The following is a 15,427-nucleotide window of genomic DNA, read 5'->3' on the forward strand; positions in this document are numbered from 1 at the left end:
AGAAGGCATTTTGTATGCTTTCCTTTATTGGTCAGAGTACCGACGACAGGAGTTGGGAGGTCATGTTGCGGCTATACAGGACATTGGTTAGGTCACTCTTGGAATATTGCTTGCAATTGTGGTCTCCTTCCTATCGGAAAGATGTTGTGAAACTTGAAAGGGTTCAGAAAAGATTTACAAGGATGTTGCCAGGGTTGGAGGATTTGAGCTACAGGGAAAGGCTGAACAGTCTGGGGCTGTTTTCCCTGGAGTGTCAGAGGCTGAGGGGTGAACTTATCGAGGTTTACGCTGGTGTAAGGGAGTCCAGAACTCGAGGGCATAGGTTTAGTTTGAGAGGGGAAAGATATGAAAGAGACCTAAGGGACAACGTTTTCACGTGGAAAGTGGTACGTTTATGGAGTGATCTGCTAGAGCAAGTGGTGGAGGCTGGGACAATTGCAACATTTAAGAGGAATTTGGATGAGTATATGAATAAGAAGGGTTTGGAGGGACATTGGCCAGGTGCTGCCAGGTGGAACTAGATTGGGTTGGGATGTCTGGTCGGCATTGACAGGTTGGACCGAAGGGTCTGTTTCCATGCTGTACATCTCTATGATTCTATGACTCGATAACTCACTCCGGGCTGCCTGTTATTCTGCATATAAACCACCCTGAAACCATTCATTAGATTCCAGTCTGTAACTCACTCTGGGGTATCTGTTATTGTACACATAATCGTCCTGAATCCCCTTGATAAAATTCCAATCTGTAACTGACTTCCAATTTTAAGGGACTCTGTACATTAGCCTCTTCAATCGTTTGATTAGATTCCAGTCTGTATCACACTCCTGGGTATCTGTTATTCTGTATATTAACCATTCAATCCAAAGCTGTTAAAAATGTTCACAGTGTTCAGGGATGTGTATGTGAGTTGCATTAGTCAGGGGTAAATGTGGGGAAATGGATCAGGATGGGTTATTCTTCTGTGGGTCAGTGTGGTCTTGTTGGGCTGAAGGGCTTGTTTCCCCACTGTCGGGATTATATGAATCACCCGGAAACCTCTCGATTAGATTCCAACGTGTAACTCACTTCCATCTATGCGTGACTGGCATGTTTCAAAAACACCCCAAAACCTTCAATTCTATTCCACTTCGATAAACACGAGGGGCAGCATTTTGGGAAAGCAAATTTGAGCAGGATTTATACACTTAATGGTCAGGTCCGTGGGAGAGTGGCTGAACAAAGAGACTTTGAAGTGCAGGTTCGTAGCTCCGAGAGAGTAGAGTGGCAGGTGGATAAGATAATGAAGGCAGCGTTTGGTATGCTTTCCTTTATTGGTCAGAGTTTTGAGTATAGGCATTGAGAGGTCATGTTGTGGCTGGACTGGACATGGGTTAGGCCACTGTTGGAATATGGCATGCAATTCTGGTCTCCCTCCTATCGGAAGGATGTTGTGAAATTTGAAAGGGTTCAGAAAAGATTTACAAGGAGGTTTCCAGGGTTAGAGGATTTGAGCCACAGGGAGAGGCTGAATAGGCTGGGGCTGTTTTCCCTGGAGCATCAGAGGCTGAGGGGTGACCTTATCAAGGTTTATAAAATCATGACGGGCATGGATAGGAGAAATAGACAAAGTCTTTTACTCGGTGTAGGGGGGTCCAGAACTAGAGGGCAGAGGTTTAGTGTGAGAGGGGAAAGATATGAAAGAGACCTAAGGGGCAACTTGTTCACTCAGAGGGTGGTACATGAATGGAATGAACTGTCAGAGGAAGTGGTGGAGGGTCGTACAATTGCAACATTTAAAATGCACCTCGATGAGTATGTGAATGGGAAAGTTTTGGAGGGAGATGGTCCAAGTGCTTAAAAAAGAGTCTAGAGTAGGTTAGGATATCTGGTCGGCATGGACGGGTTGGACCAAAGGGTCTGTTTCCATGCAGTACATCTCTATCACTGTATGACTCCGTGATTTTGTGACTCACTACTTGTCATCTGTTATTCTGTATGTAAACCACCCTGAACCCCTCGATTAGATTCCAGTCTGTCCCTCACTCCTGGGTATCTCTTATGCTGTATGTAAACCCTAAACCCCTCAATTAGATTCCAGTCTGGAACTCACTCCTGGGGATCTGTTATTGGATCTGTGAAATGATCCTTGTTGGATGTTAGACTGAAAACAAGATAAACTAAATGGTCAAATGTTACATTGGAAGCAAGAACACACAAAGCTGTTGGTTCATTTCTGTTCTGTTATATATCTCAAAGTTTCACATTGGGCTGAATTTCTGTCACAATGGGGAAAGTATCCAAAACTCTTTACTGCCCTGCATGAACGCATCATCATAACATGAATTCTCTTGCAAGATAGGAAATGGAGACAGCTTCTGGAAGGTGTCTGTATCCCTGTGTGTGTGATTCTGTGTGTCTGTGATTCTGTGTGCATGTTCAATGTTTTATATATTTTCAAACTGTATTGATGTTGCCAGTCTCTCTTGCTTTTCCTTATTTACACACTCAATGTCGTCGTTTTGCTGATATAAAATGGTTGCTGTGGACAAATCTAAAATGTCTGCCTGACTGATTTGTGTCAGGAATACTTTCAGCAAGGAAGAGGGGGCAATGTGTCAAAAGCAATTTCCATTCATTGATGCCAGCAGAGATAGGAAATGGAGACAGCTCTTTGAAGGTGGTTAAAATGTAAATCCCAGAACCTGTTTACAGTGAATGTGGAGAGACAATGTGACATTCCAGTAAGGTCTGCCTTACTTTCCAAGCTCCTAATATATGAGAGAAACATAATATACAAAACCTGATAGAGCTCAGTCACTGACTTGTAGATTTGCAGCGTTGGATCAGAATAATGCCTGGCGAGGCGTTATCCCAAAGTGAAGGGTTTCTCAAATCCCACACTGACCTTCTGTGGGTTCAAATTGTGTGTTGTCTACAAATAAAAGAAAATAATGTACCTGCAATTGAACAAAACTCTTTCTGGAACTTTGTGCATCTGTTAGTTTAAGTATCTTTCAACAGGATTGAAGATAAATGAAAGAGTGAGAGATAGGTGGCACTGTAACCAGAATGGCAGTGCAGTATTAAAGGTATATTAATACTTTCAGTGAAAGGGGAAAACAGAGGAGGATAGTCTTCAAACAAGGAAACTTGGGAGTCAGTAAAGTTGTGTAGTTTGTGACTGCATTATGTTTGCGTGAGTCAAGATTTGAAACCAGTTGGCCAATAGTACACTTTGTGACTCACTCCCAATTACAAGTTATTTCACATAAAAAGGTTAACATATCCCTCAATTAGATTCCAGGCTGTAACTCACTCCGAGCTATCTTTTATTCTGTATCTAAAACTCCCTGACCCCCTCGATTAGATTCCAGGCTGTAACTCACTCCAGGGTATCTGTTATTCTTGACATAAACCATTCTAAATCCCTCGATTAGTTTCCAATCTGTAACACACTCTAGGCTATCTGTTATTCTGTATATAAACCACCCTGAACTCCTCGATTAGATTCCAGACTGTAACTCACTCCATGGCATCAGTTATTCTGTAAATAAACCATACTAAACCCCTCGATTGGGTTCCAACCTGTAACACATTCCAGGCTATCTGTTATTCTGTAAATAAACCACCCTGAACCCCTCGATTAGATTCCAGGCTGTAACTCACTCTGGGCTATCTGTTATTCTGTATATAACGCACCCTGAAACCCTCAATTAGATTCCAGGCTGTAACTCACTCTGGGCTATCTGTCATTCTGTATATAAACAGCCCTGAACCCCCTTGATTAGATTCCAGTCTGTAACTCACTCCGGGCTATCTGTTATTTTGTATATTAACCACCCTGAACCCATTGATTTGATTTCACTTCGTGACATGTTGAGCTCATGTTCCCAACACAATCTAATCTCAATAATGATCAATGTATCACTGGTCCTCCTATCTGCTGTCACTACCATCATGTTAACTTTCTGATGTTTATGTACATGATTACCTGTAGCAGTGAGTCGCAGGTAGACAGAGTGGTGCTGAACACATTTGGCACATTTGCCTTAATCAGTCAGAGCATTGAGTATAGGAGTTGTGGTGGTATGTTACATCTGTACAGGATGTTGGTGAGTCCACTTTAAGAATACTGCGTGAAACTCTGTTTTCTGCAGAAATGACTTACCCATATGTTCCAGGACTGGAGGTTTGAGCTATAGGGAGAGGCTGATTACGTTGAGGTGTTTCCGCCTGGAGTGTCAGAGGTTGAGAGGCAACATTATAGAGGTTTATAAAATCATCAGGGGCATGGATATTCTGAACAGCCATGTTCTGATCCCAGGATAGGGGAGTCCAGAACAAGACAGAATAGGTTGGAGGGGAGAGGGCGAATCATTTAGAAGGGAGCTGAAGATAAATATTTCATACAGAGAGTGGTGTGTGTACAGAAAGTGCAGTCAGACGAAGTGGTCAAGGCGGGTACAATCACAGGAGGAATATTGGCCAAATGCTGGCAAATGGGACGAAATCAGATTTGATATCTGATCGGAGAGAACAGATTGGACTAATGGATCTGTTTCCATTCTGCATGACTCTCTGATTCTATAAGATGGATGACGAATAATTCTGAAAGGACTTTTCAAGTCGGAATTCTTTTCAGTGGAAGGTTATCGTGTTCACATCGTGTTCACAATCAATGTTCACATTGATTGAAAGCTGCGTTAGTTAAATATTTGACAGAGAAGTGAGTCATGCATAATGGGATATAGACAGGGAAGTGGGGCTGAGACAACAACCTGATCGGCTACAATTTTAGTGCCTGGTGGAGAAGGCTCAAAGTATCTAATGACCGAATCCTGCTCCTCAGTCCCATGTTCCTGTGTTCCATTCAGCCCCTCAAACCTGCTAGACAGGAGCAGTTAGAGGTTACTTACTCCTATAACCTGTTGCGCAGAAACACAGGAGACATTTCTGCCCCCTCTGTACTGTCCCACACGGTTTGAAGTGAATTGGGAATGTAATTGGAAAACCCAGGCTGGGTATGAAAGAGGCCCCTCATCTCTCTTCACAGAGCTTCCCCTCTCTGCAACTTGTGCTTCATTTGTTGGTCATGTTGTACACTCAGATTCAGTGTGAATACAGCCACCATACCTCAGTCAGGGATGGCTCATAAAATCCTCTGGTCTCCCTTTCGGCAACATTCAATAACAGAACATTCATGAAAATAACACCCACTAACTTTCCAGTAACAGAATTAGAGAACATCAGAAACAGGGGAATGTTGTTCACCCCCCCAAGCCTGCCTTGCCCTTCTTTAAGATCATGGCTGATCTGCTCTTCGCGTCAAATCCTCTTTCATATCCAATTCTTCATAGCCCTCAACTCTCTGACAGGTCAATTTCCATCTACCTCATCTTCAAATACGTTCAGTCATCTAGCTCCCCGAACACCCTTGAGGAGAGAAATCCTGACATTCAATCCCACCTGTTTGAAGAAAACACTTGCTGCTCCTATATCATGGCTTATTGATGTGAACAAAAGAAGTTGAGACAAGGGTTAAGGTAAAAATGACTGGCCCCGATATCAAGGCAGTGGTTAACTTCTGTTGACATCAAGGAGCTTAACAAAACTGAAGTTAATGGGAATCAGAGTAACCTCTCCAGTGTTTGGGATCAAAGGAAGATGTTCATCATCTCAGTCCTGGGTCACCTCTGTGAGAGATCCTCAGGGTAGCTTCCTCTTCACAAACATCTTCAGCTGCTTCATCAATGTCTCCCCGCCCCCACCTTCCCCACCATAAGATCAGAAGTGGGGATTTTCGCTGAAGATTCCACAATGTTCAGAACATTTTGTCCCCCGTCAGCTCCTGAACTGGTCTTTGTCTGTAACTAGCAGGATCCAGACTCCATTGAGACTTGTTCTGTTAAAGTGTCGGTAACATTCATGTATCACCACTGCCTGGCACTGCACATTGCCACAGCAAAACAAGGGTTCATTCAGCACCTCACGCTGGTTTCACAGGAATATGAGGAAGCAATTCAGCCCATTGACACTATTGGAGATGAACAGGGACAGCCCATTCAGTGCCTCCCGTCTATTACTCAGGAAGAGAAGGAGTCTAGTGTGATGGAGCTCACCAGAGCCCCTCGAAAATATTTGAAGGCGGTAGCCTAGATTCTAATGTTTTCTTATTTTAAAGGAAATGTAAAGTGTCTGTTCCAGATGCAATGTGACTGGTCAAACTACTCGGTGTGAAGCAAAACACCATCTACTTAAACACGAAAGAGAAAATGAAACCAAAGAAAGAGGAATTTAGAATAACGCAATTCTATTGGATATCTTAAGAGAATAATACATCTAGGAACTAGTACTGATGAACTGTTCCAATATAGGAAAATCCCATAAACACAGCCCCTTGGCAAAAAGAAATAATCAGACACAGATTGTCACAAACATTTCTCCAATCCAAGAATTAAAAACAGTATCAAGAGGGATTTCAGAGAGAGTAGCAGCCAGGAGACATTCACTGAAGCTTTCAACTCTGTAGAGAACCCAATAGTTTCTAATGTTACTGAGAAACCAAAACCCAGAGATCCTAATCTGTGAGAGCTGGCCGCACCCATTCAGGTTGCATTAAAATTAACCTAAGGCCTCCCTAGCTGTTACTCAAGTGGTCTTAAGTAGCCAGCTTGGCAACAATCGTTCAATCTCTCTCATAAAATAAACCAGGACAAAATAACCTCTTAAAGCTGCAACATTGTCACACTAGTCAGTACAATGAGCTGTCAAACAGGAACCAGGGTTAACCAGTCAGGCCCTTGGCCCTGTCCAATCGGACGAGGTTGAAGCCAATCTCTCCCTTGAGTCACTTACACAGGAACAGCAGGAGGCCATTCCCACCTCAATGCACTTACACGGGGGCAGAATGAGGTAATTTTTGCTGATTCCTGATGAATGTCTTATTCCTGAAATGTCGATTCTCCTGGTCCTCGGATGCTGCCTGACCCGCTGTGCTTTATCAGCAATTGATGCTCTTCGCTGATCTCCCGCATCGGCAGTCTTAAGTGTCTCCTAATTGATGCACGAAGATGATGAACAAGTGGGGCAGAGGCTGCACAGACAGACTGTTCCACGTTGCTTCTCTTGGCTCCGTTGTTTATGATACACATGTGGGACATTAACATGGTTTTCTAGAGTTGGGCAGGGAAGCCATATGTCTTGTGTGAAATCTCAAGAAGGCATCTTCCATCTCCACAAAGACGGCCTGGTGTTCTCTATGTAGGTCGGAAGCTGGTGGGAATGGCTACCTGTTTCATACGGAAGGTATTGTTGCTGCTGTTGGGGATTGTGAGCAACCTGACGATCAATACAGGGTTCACTCGCCGACTGCACTATAACATGGGGAGAGTTAATTAGGAAAGTCACGTTAGACTGATGAATGGACTCTCGAAGTTGAAATAATGCTGATCTTGTTCATGTTGACCTTGTCTAGTGCATGTCCTGTTCAGTGTAACCTGTGTGCCTTACTCTGTCCAAGTTTATTTCCACCCTATGATCTGTCTGGTCATGCTTACTATGATCTTCCTCCACTGCTCATAAGCAAAGTGTTTCCCTGTACTGAGATACACGTGAAAATAAATCAAACCAATAAATCCTGAGTAAAGTATGGAATTTCTGTCTCTGTCAATGTCTCTTTTGGAAATAAGAGATCGCTGTCACTCCTCGTGTTTCAGCATCACCATTTCTTCGTCTCTCACAGCTCTACAGATTAAACACTCAGCTTATTCACTCTATCCTCATGTTACCATTACCCGTGTCTTTGGTAAGGGAATCATTCCTTACAAAGGTGATCAAATCTGTTCCGAGTGCCCCAAATGCTCTCTCAGCAAGTCTCTACAACAGCAGGAAGATGGCTTTACTTATGTACTCGGATCATCTTACAATGAAGGACAGCGTACCATTGTCTGCACCCATTACTTACACAGGGTTTGATTCGGAGCAGTCAGCATAGACTTGTGAGTGGGAGATCATGCTTCCCAAATTTCTTAGAGTCCTTTGATGAAGTTACCAGGACGTTTGATGAGGGCAGAGTGATAGACGTAGTCTCGATGGATTTCAGTAAGGCCTTTGATAAGGTTCCACATGGCAGGCTGCTCAGGAAGGTTACATCTCGTAGAATGCGGGGGGAACTGTCCAATTGGATTCACAGTTGGCTTGATGGTGGGAAGCAAAGGGTTTAGTGGAAGGATGTTTGTGAGACCGGAGGCTTGGTCCATTGCTGTTTGTTATCTATGATTTGGTTGAGAATGTACACGGTATGATTAGTAAGTTTGCAGATGACATTAAAGTAATTGGGAGCATAATCAGTGAGGAAGTTTATCAGAAATTGCATCAGGACCTTAATCAGGTGGGAAATGGGCCGAGAAATGGCAAATGGAATTTAATATAGAAGCGTGAGGTCTTGCATTTTGGAAACTCAAATCAAGGGAGGAGTTTCATGGTGAATGGGAGGGTCTTAAGGGTGCAGTGGGTGGAGGGACTTTGGTGTTCAGGTGCACGGTTCTCTAAGAGTTGAGTCACAGGTAGACAGGGCAGTGAAGAAGACTTTTTGCCACATTGGCCTTCATCAGGCAGGATATTGAGGATAGAAGTCGGGAATTTATGGTGCAGTTACACAGGACTTTGGTAAGGCTGCACTTGGAGTATTGTGTTCAGTTTTGTCACCTTGTTATGGGGAGGATGTTATTAAATTATAAAGAGTGCAAAAGAAATTTCCAAGGACATTGCCAGGACCCAATGGTCTGAGTTACAGGGAGAGATTGGACAAGCTAGGACCTTTTCTTTAGCGTGTAAGAGACTGAGGGAGTCCTTATAGAGCTGTATAAAATCACGAGGGGTATGGATAGGGTTAATGCTCTCAGTCTTTTTCCAAGGTGTAGAGAATCGAGGATTAGAGGGGATCGGTTCAAGGTTAAAGGGGAAGGAATAAAAGGGAACCTGAGGGGCCACTTCTTTATACAGAGGGCTTGTACGTGGATGAGTTGCCAGCAGATATGGTTGAGGGGGGTACATTAACAACATTTCAAAAACATTTTGATAAAAATGTGGATAGGAAAGGACTGGAAGCATATGGGCCAACTGCAGGGAAATGGGGTTAGCGTGGATGGACATTTACAAGGTGGACTCGAACCCCTCTGTTAATTAAACCCAAACACCCAGAAGAGCTCGCCTCACCTTGTAATCTGTTAAAATAAGAGCGACACAGATCTCCTACATTCCACTATTTAAACAAAAATTATGAAGTTAGTTTCTTAACTTTAATAGTGAACACTAAACAACAAGTATTCGCAAATACAAGCCCCTCTTTTCATAGCCACTTACTATCTGAGTCCAACTCTGTAAAAATATGCTTTTCCAACAACCCACATATGAAACATTAAAATCTCAAGACCCTACAGTCTCCATCTTCCCCGCTGTGTTCACTCTTCCAGCTGCTGATCTCCCTAGGTCATGTTTTTTCTATTGCAAGTAGGTTTATACTTCAATGCAAGGAGTATCAGAAATAAGGTCGGTGAACTTAAGGCGTGGATCGGTACCTGGGATGTTATGGCCATCACGGAAACATGGATAGATGAGGGACAGGAATGGCTGTTGGAGGTTCCTGGTTACAGATGTTTCAGTAAGATTAGGGAGGGTGGTAAAAAAGGAGGGGGGGTGGCATTGCTAATTAGAAATGGTATAACGGCTGCAGAAAGGAAGTTTGAGGGGGATCTGCCTCTGGAGGTAGTATGGGCTGAAGTCAGAAATACGAAAGGTGCAGTCACCTTGTTGGGTGTTTATTATAGACCCCCAAATGCAGCAGAGATGTGGAGAAACAGATTGGGAAACAGATTTTGGAAAGGTGCAGAAGCCACAGGGTCGTAGTCATGGGCGACTTCAACTTCCCAAATATTGATTGGAAGCTCTTTAGATCAAGTAGATTGGATGGGGCGGTGTTTGTGCAGTGTGTCCAGGAAGCTTTTCTAACGCAGTATGTAGATTGTCCAACCAGAGGGGAGGCCATATTGGATTTGGTAATCGGTAATGAACCGGGACAAGTGGTGGGCTTGTTAGTGGGTGAACATTTTGGTGATGGTGACCACAATTCTGTGACTTTCACCTTGGTTATGGAGAGAGATAGGTGCGCACAACAAGGAAGTTTTTACAATTGGGGGAAGGGAAATTACGATGCTGTAAGACAGGATTTGAAGAGCATACGTTGGGAGCATAGGCTGTCAGGGAAGGATGTGGTGGAAATGTGGAACTTTTTCAAGGAGCAGATACGACGTGTCCTTGATATGTATGTACCTATCAGGCAGGAAAGAAATGGTCGTGTGAGGGAGCCTTGGTTGACGAGGGAGGTTGAATGTCTAGTAAAGAGGAAGAAGGAGGCTTACAGAAGGTTGGGGAAACAGGGTTCAGACAGAGCAGTGGAGGGATACAGGATAGCCAGAAGGGACCTGAAGAAAGGGATTAGGAGAGCTAAGAGAGGGCATGATAAATCCTTGGCGGATAGGATCAAGGATAACCCCAAGGCATTCTATGCGTATGTGAGAAACCTGAGAATGACGAGAACGAGGGTAGGTCCGATCAAGGACAGTGGTGGGAGACTGTGCATTGAGTCGGAAGAGATAGGAGAGGTCTTGAACAAGTACTTCTCTTCAGTATTTACGAACGAGAGGGACCGTATTGTTGAAGAGGAGAGTGTGATACGGACTGATAAGCTAGAAGAGATACCTGTTAGGAAGGAAGATGTGTTGGACATTTTGAACAACTTGAGGATAGACAAGTCCCCCGGGCCTGACGGGATATATCCTAGGATTATGTGGGAAGCAAGAGAGGAAATTGCGGTACCGTTGGCAATGATCTTCTCGTCTTCACTGGCAACGGGGGTGGTACCAGGGGACTGGAGAGTAGCGAATGTTGTGCCCCTGTTCAAAAGAGGGAATAGGGATAACCCCGGGAATTACAGGCCAGTTAGTCTTACTTCTGTGGTAGGCAAAGTAATGGAATGGGTACTGAGGGATAGGATTGACGAGTATCTGGAAAGACACTGCTTGATTAGGGACAGCCAGCACAGATTTGTGAAGGGTAGGTCTTGCCTTACAAGTCTTATTGAATTCTTCGAGGAGGTGACCAAGCATGTGGATGAGGGTAGAGCAGTGGATGTAGTGTACATGGATTTTAGTAAGGCATTTGATAAGCTTCCCCATGGTAGGCTTATGCGGAAAGTCAGGAGGCATGGGATAGAGCGAAATTTGGCCAATTGGATAGAAAACTGGCTAACCGGTCGAAGTCAGAGAGTGGTGGTAGATGGTAAATATTCAGCATGGAGTCCAGTTACAAGTGGAGTTCCGCAGGGATCTGTTCTGGGTCCTCTGCTGTTTGTAATTTTTATTAATGACTTAGATGAGGGAGTCAAAGGGTGGGTCAGTAAATTTGCAGATGATACAAAGATAGGTGGAGTTGTGGACAGTGAGGAGGGCTGTTGTCGGCTGCAGAGGGACTTAGATATGAAGCAGAGCTGGGCTGAGGAGTAGCAGATGGAGTTCAACCCTGCCAAGTGTGAGGTTGTCCATTTTGGAAGAACAAATAAGAATGCGGAATACAGGGTTAATGGTAGGGTTCTTGGTCAGGTGGAGGAACAGAGGGATCTTGGGGTCTATGTACATAGATCTTTGAAGGTTGCCACTCAGGTGGATAGAGTTTGTAAGAAGGCCTTTGGAGTATTATCATTCATTAGCAGAGGGATTGAATTCAAGAGTCGTGAGGTGATGTTGCAGCTGTACAGGATTTTGGTTAGGCCACAGTTGGAGTACTGTGTGCAGTTCTGGTCGCCTCACTTTAGGAAAGATGTGGAAGCTTTGGAGAGGGTGCAGAGAAGATTTACCAGGATGTTGCCTGGAATGGAGAGTAGGTCGTACGAGGATAGGTTGAGAGTTCTCGGCCTTTTCTCATTGGAACGGCGAAGGATGAGGGGTGACTTGATAGAGGTTTATAAGATGATCAGAGGAATAGATAGAGTAGACAGTCAGAAACTTTTTCCCCGGGTACAACAGACTGTTACAAGGGGACATAAATTTAAGGTGAAGGGTGGAAGATATAGGGGAGATGTCAGGGGTGGGTTCTTTACCCAGAGAGTGGTGGGGGCATGGAATGCGCTGCCCGTGGGAGTGGTAGAGTCAGAATCATTGGCGACCTTTAAGCGGCATTTGGATTGGTACATGGATGGGTGCTTAATCTCAGATAGAAGTTCGGCACAACATCGTGATCTGAAGGGCCTGTTCTGTGCTGTATTGTTCTATGTTCTATGTTCTATGTTTACATGAACATGTATTTTTAATAGAGAGTGGTTGGGATGGTCAGTTAGCACTCCTGCTCTACAGCAGTTCCTCTGCTGTTGGATGGCAGCAGCTCTCCCTCCAGTGTTCAAAATGCTGGGTTTATGTACTCCCCATGATATAATAATTCTCATAATTTGATTGCTGTCCAGCTGTACAAACAATAATATTCAAATTCTGTTGGTTTCTGGTATCCTAAGCATTATTTAACCTCTTTGGTTGTGTTTGGATGGCTGTCAAAACAGCAACCAAAACTCAGGTATCCATTTCTCAGCTAATGGTGACATGTGGAACAGTGTGACCTTTAGGTGGCATCTGTGGCTTTAGTTTCTATTCAACAAAACCCGATCTGTCTTAAAGTGTCCATACATGTTTTTGGCTTCATAACATCTTCCTGCTTCCGAAAATAAAATGAACAAGCAGAATGAAAAGATGGCTACATTTCTTTTCCTCTAATTCTTCATCCCAATTATATGAAATACAAAAGTATTAATCTCAGTTATATCATTCATATTAACACTGCACACCAATACAACACTGGAATAAGTCAAATCTTATCTCCACTGCTTTCCTTTAAATCCGCGAAAACCCATCTGCTATCACATTGTAGGAGCCACGCCATGTACAATTTGTGAGTTTAAAGTCGGTAAGGTAAGACTCCAATGAAATAGTCTCATATTCTGGTCTTTAAATATTCCAAAAAATGCGAGAGATTTGTCGTTGTCCACAACCATCTCTGACAATTTGTTTGTCATATACACATTAAACTATTGTCAGGCCAGTGTGGAACATAATCATTCTTTTTCAATAATGGAGATTTTGCATTTTTTTCTGGTGGATATTGTGTTTTTTCGACAAGTAGCCAATTAGCCATTCAATTCCATCATCCTCTTTCTGTATCAATACAGCTCCGACCCCGATATCCCGAGCATCAAACACAATTTTCAAAGGGTTTCGAAATATTTGGTGTAGCTAAAACTGGTGTGGTGATTAATCCTGCTTTAAAATTCTCAAATGCCTCCTGGCATTGTTCTGTCCAGCACAATTCTGTGTTCTTCTTTACTAAGTCCATCAGTGGTGCCCATACGCTGCTGAAGTTTGGAACAAACGTCCGATAGAATCCAATCAGTTCCAAAAATCGAAGCACCTCTTTCTTCGAGGATGGTTGTGGAAATTCCTCAAAGCCCTTCGTTTTTGTGTTCCATGGGGTCAACCTTCCATGTCCAATGTAATGTCCCAAGAACGTCACCTCTGCCTTCTCGAATTCTGTTTTCTTTAAGTTTATTACCAAGATTGCTTCTTGTAATCGTTCAACATGCTCTGTCAACTGTAATGTGTGAGCTTTCAATCACTTGCTAAAGGTCACTTCATCATACAGATAAACTACACAATTTGTTCATCTGACCATAACTCTGTTCCTGAGTCACTAAACCTGGCTTTGAATGGAATTCCTATCACTGGTGACAATACTAATACGTCATCCCCACAGGAAATCGTCAAAAGTTCAGTGTTTTTATCTGCCACGTGCGTCATTCTATGCTGTGCCCTTCAGGTGCTGTTTAGCGAACTCACCTACTCCATCTAATCTCTCCCTCACCTCACACACATAATCCGAGTGTGTGCTCTCTGACTTCAGTCCTGTCAATTTATATTCAATTAATTTCAAAGGACCTCTCACTTCAAATATTAACTCAAAGGAAGTAAACTGAGTAGATTTATTTGGGGCAAATAATTTTTGTCTAATGGCAAACAATTCAATGAGACACCAATCATTCCGGTAATCCTGACAGTACACTGTTAATATGGTCTTCAGCGTCTGATGCTAACTTTCCAAGGCTCCCTGGGATTCAGGATGGAACGCCCTTGATTTAAACTGCTGTATGCCTAAGCTATCCATGACTTCCTTAAATAGCTGAGCGGTAAAATGAGACCTTGGTCTGACTGAATCTCTCTGCGGAGCCCACAGTGAGTAAAGAAAGCTACCAACTCCTCCACCTCCCTTTTTACCTTAACGCTCCATAATAGAATTGCCTCTGGAAATCTCGTAAAAACATCCATTATGGCTAGCAAATATTAGTTTCCACTTTTATTTTAGATAGGGGAGCTACACAACTCATCATAACCTCCGTGAAATGTTCTTCAAATGCAGGAATTGGTAACAAAGGTGCTGGCTTTATTACTGCCTGGGACGTACCTACCATTCAGAATGTTTGACATGTACGTCAAAAAATAACCACGTCCGTGTGCATTACAGGCCACTAGAAATGCCTCTGTACCTTAACCTGAGTCTTCTGTACACCAATGTGACCCCCTGTCGTTAGTGTATGTGCTACCCGTAACACTGTACGCTACCTCTAAAACAATCTGGTGCACTTCGGCCCATTTCCCTTCTGCACTAACCTATCGGGGTCTCCATTTTAATTTTAGCATTCTATCTTTAAGTTAATAACGTTCGACAATATATTCTGATTCCTTTTCTGTGTGTGCGCATGTGTATGTGTGTGTGTATGTGTGTGTATATATCTGTTATAAGTCCATTAGCCTTTCTGGACTAAACACCTCTGCCTGACCCTCTGCCTGTTCAGGTTTTTCCTGCACCGTGACATCAAACAGGGCGTCAGTTCACTGCACATCAAATCCTTTGGCTTTTTATTACGGTTTTCCTTCCTGCTCTAACTTATGACAGTGGAATCTTGTTACTATACAGTCTGGAAAAACCCTGGGTATTTTTCTTTTAACTCCCCAATTCCCTAGTTTTCCTTTTGCCTTCTCCAATACAAGGGGTGCCACTCCCACCTTGGATCCTGTTAAATCGTTCACAAGAATAAACTGTATTCCTGGAAATGACACTCTGTTACTCACTGTCACTGTTACTTCCCCAACTTTGATTTGGCATTCCATCCTGATGTTACACAAGGGAATACTTAATTTCTAACCCCATTCCACAAATTGTTACGATCTTGATTAATATGTCAGAAAGAGTGAAAATACTTTCATCTCTCACTATTAGAGGCCGAGAGAAAGTGAGGGCTGCAGATGCTGGAGGTGAGAGTTGAAAAGAGTGGGGCTGGAAAAGCATAGCC

Source organism: Chiloscyllium punctatum, chromosome 33 (assembly GCF_047496795.1).
Source record: "Chiloscyllium punctatum isolate Juve2018m chromosome 33, sChiPun1.3, whole genome shotgun sequence".
NCBI lineage: Eukaryota > Metazoa > Chordata > Chondrichthyes > Orectolobiformes > Hemiscylliidae > Chiloscyllium > Chiloscyllium punctatum.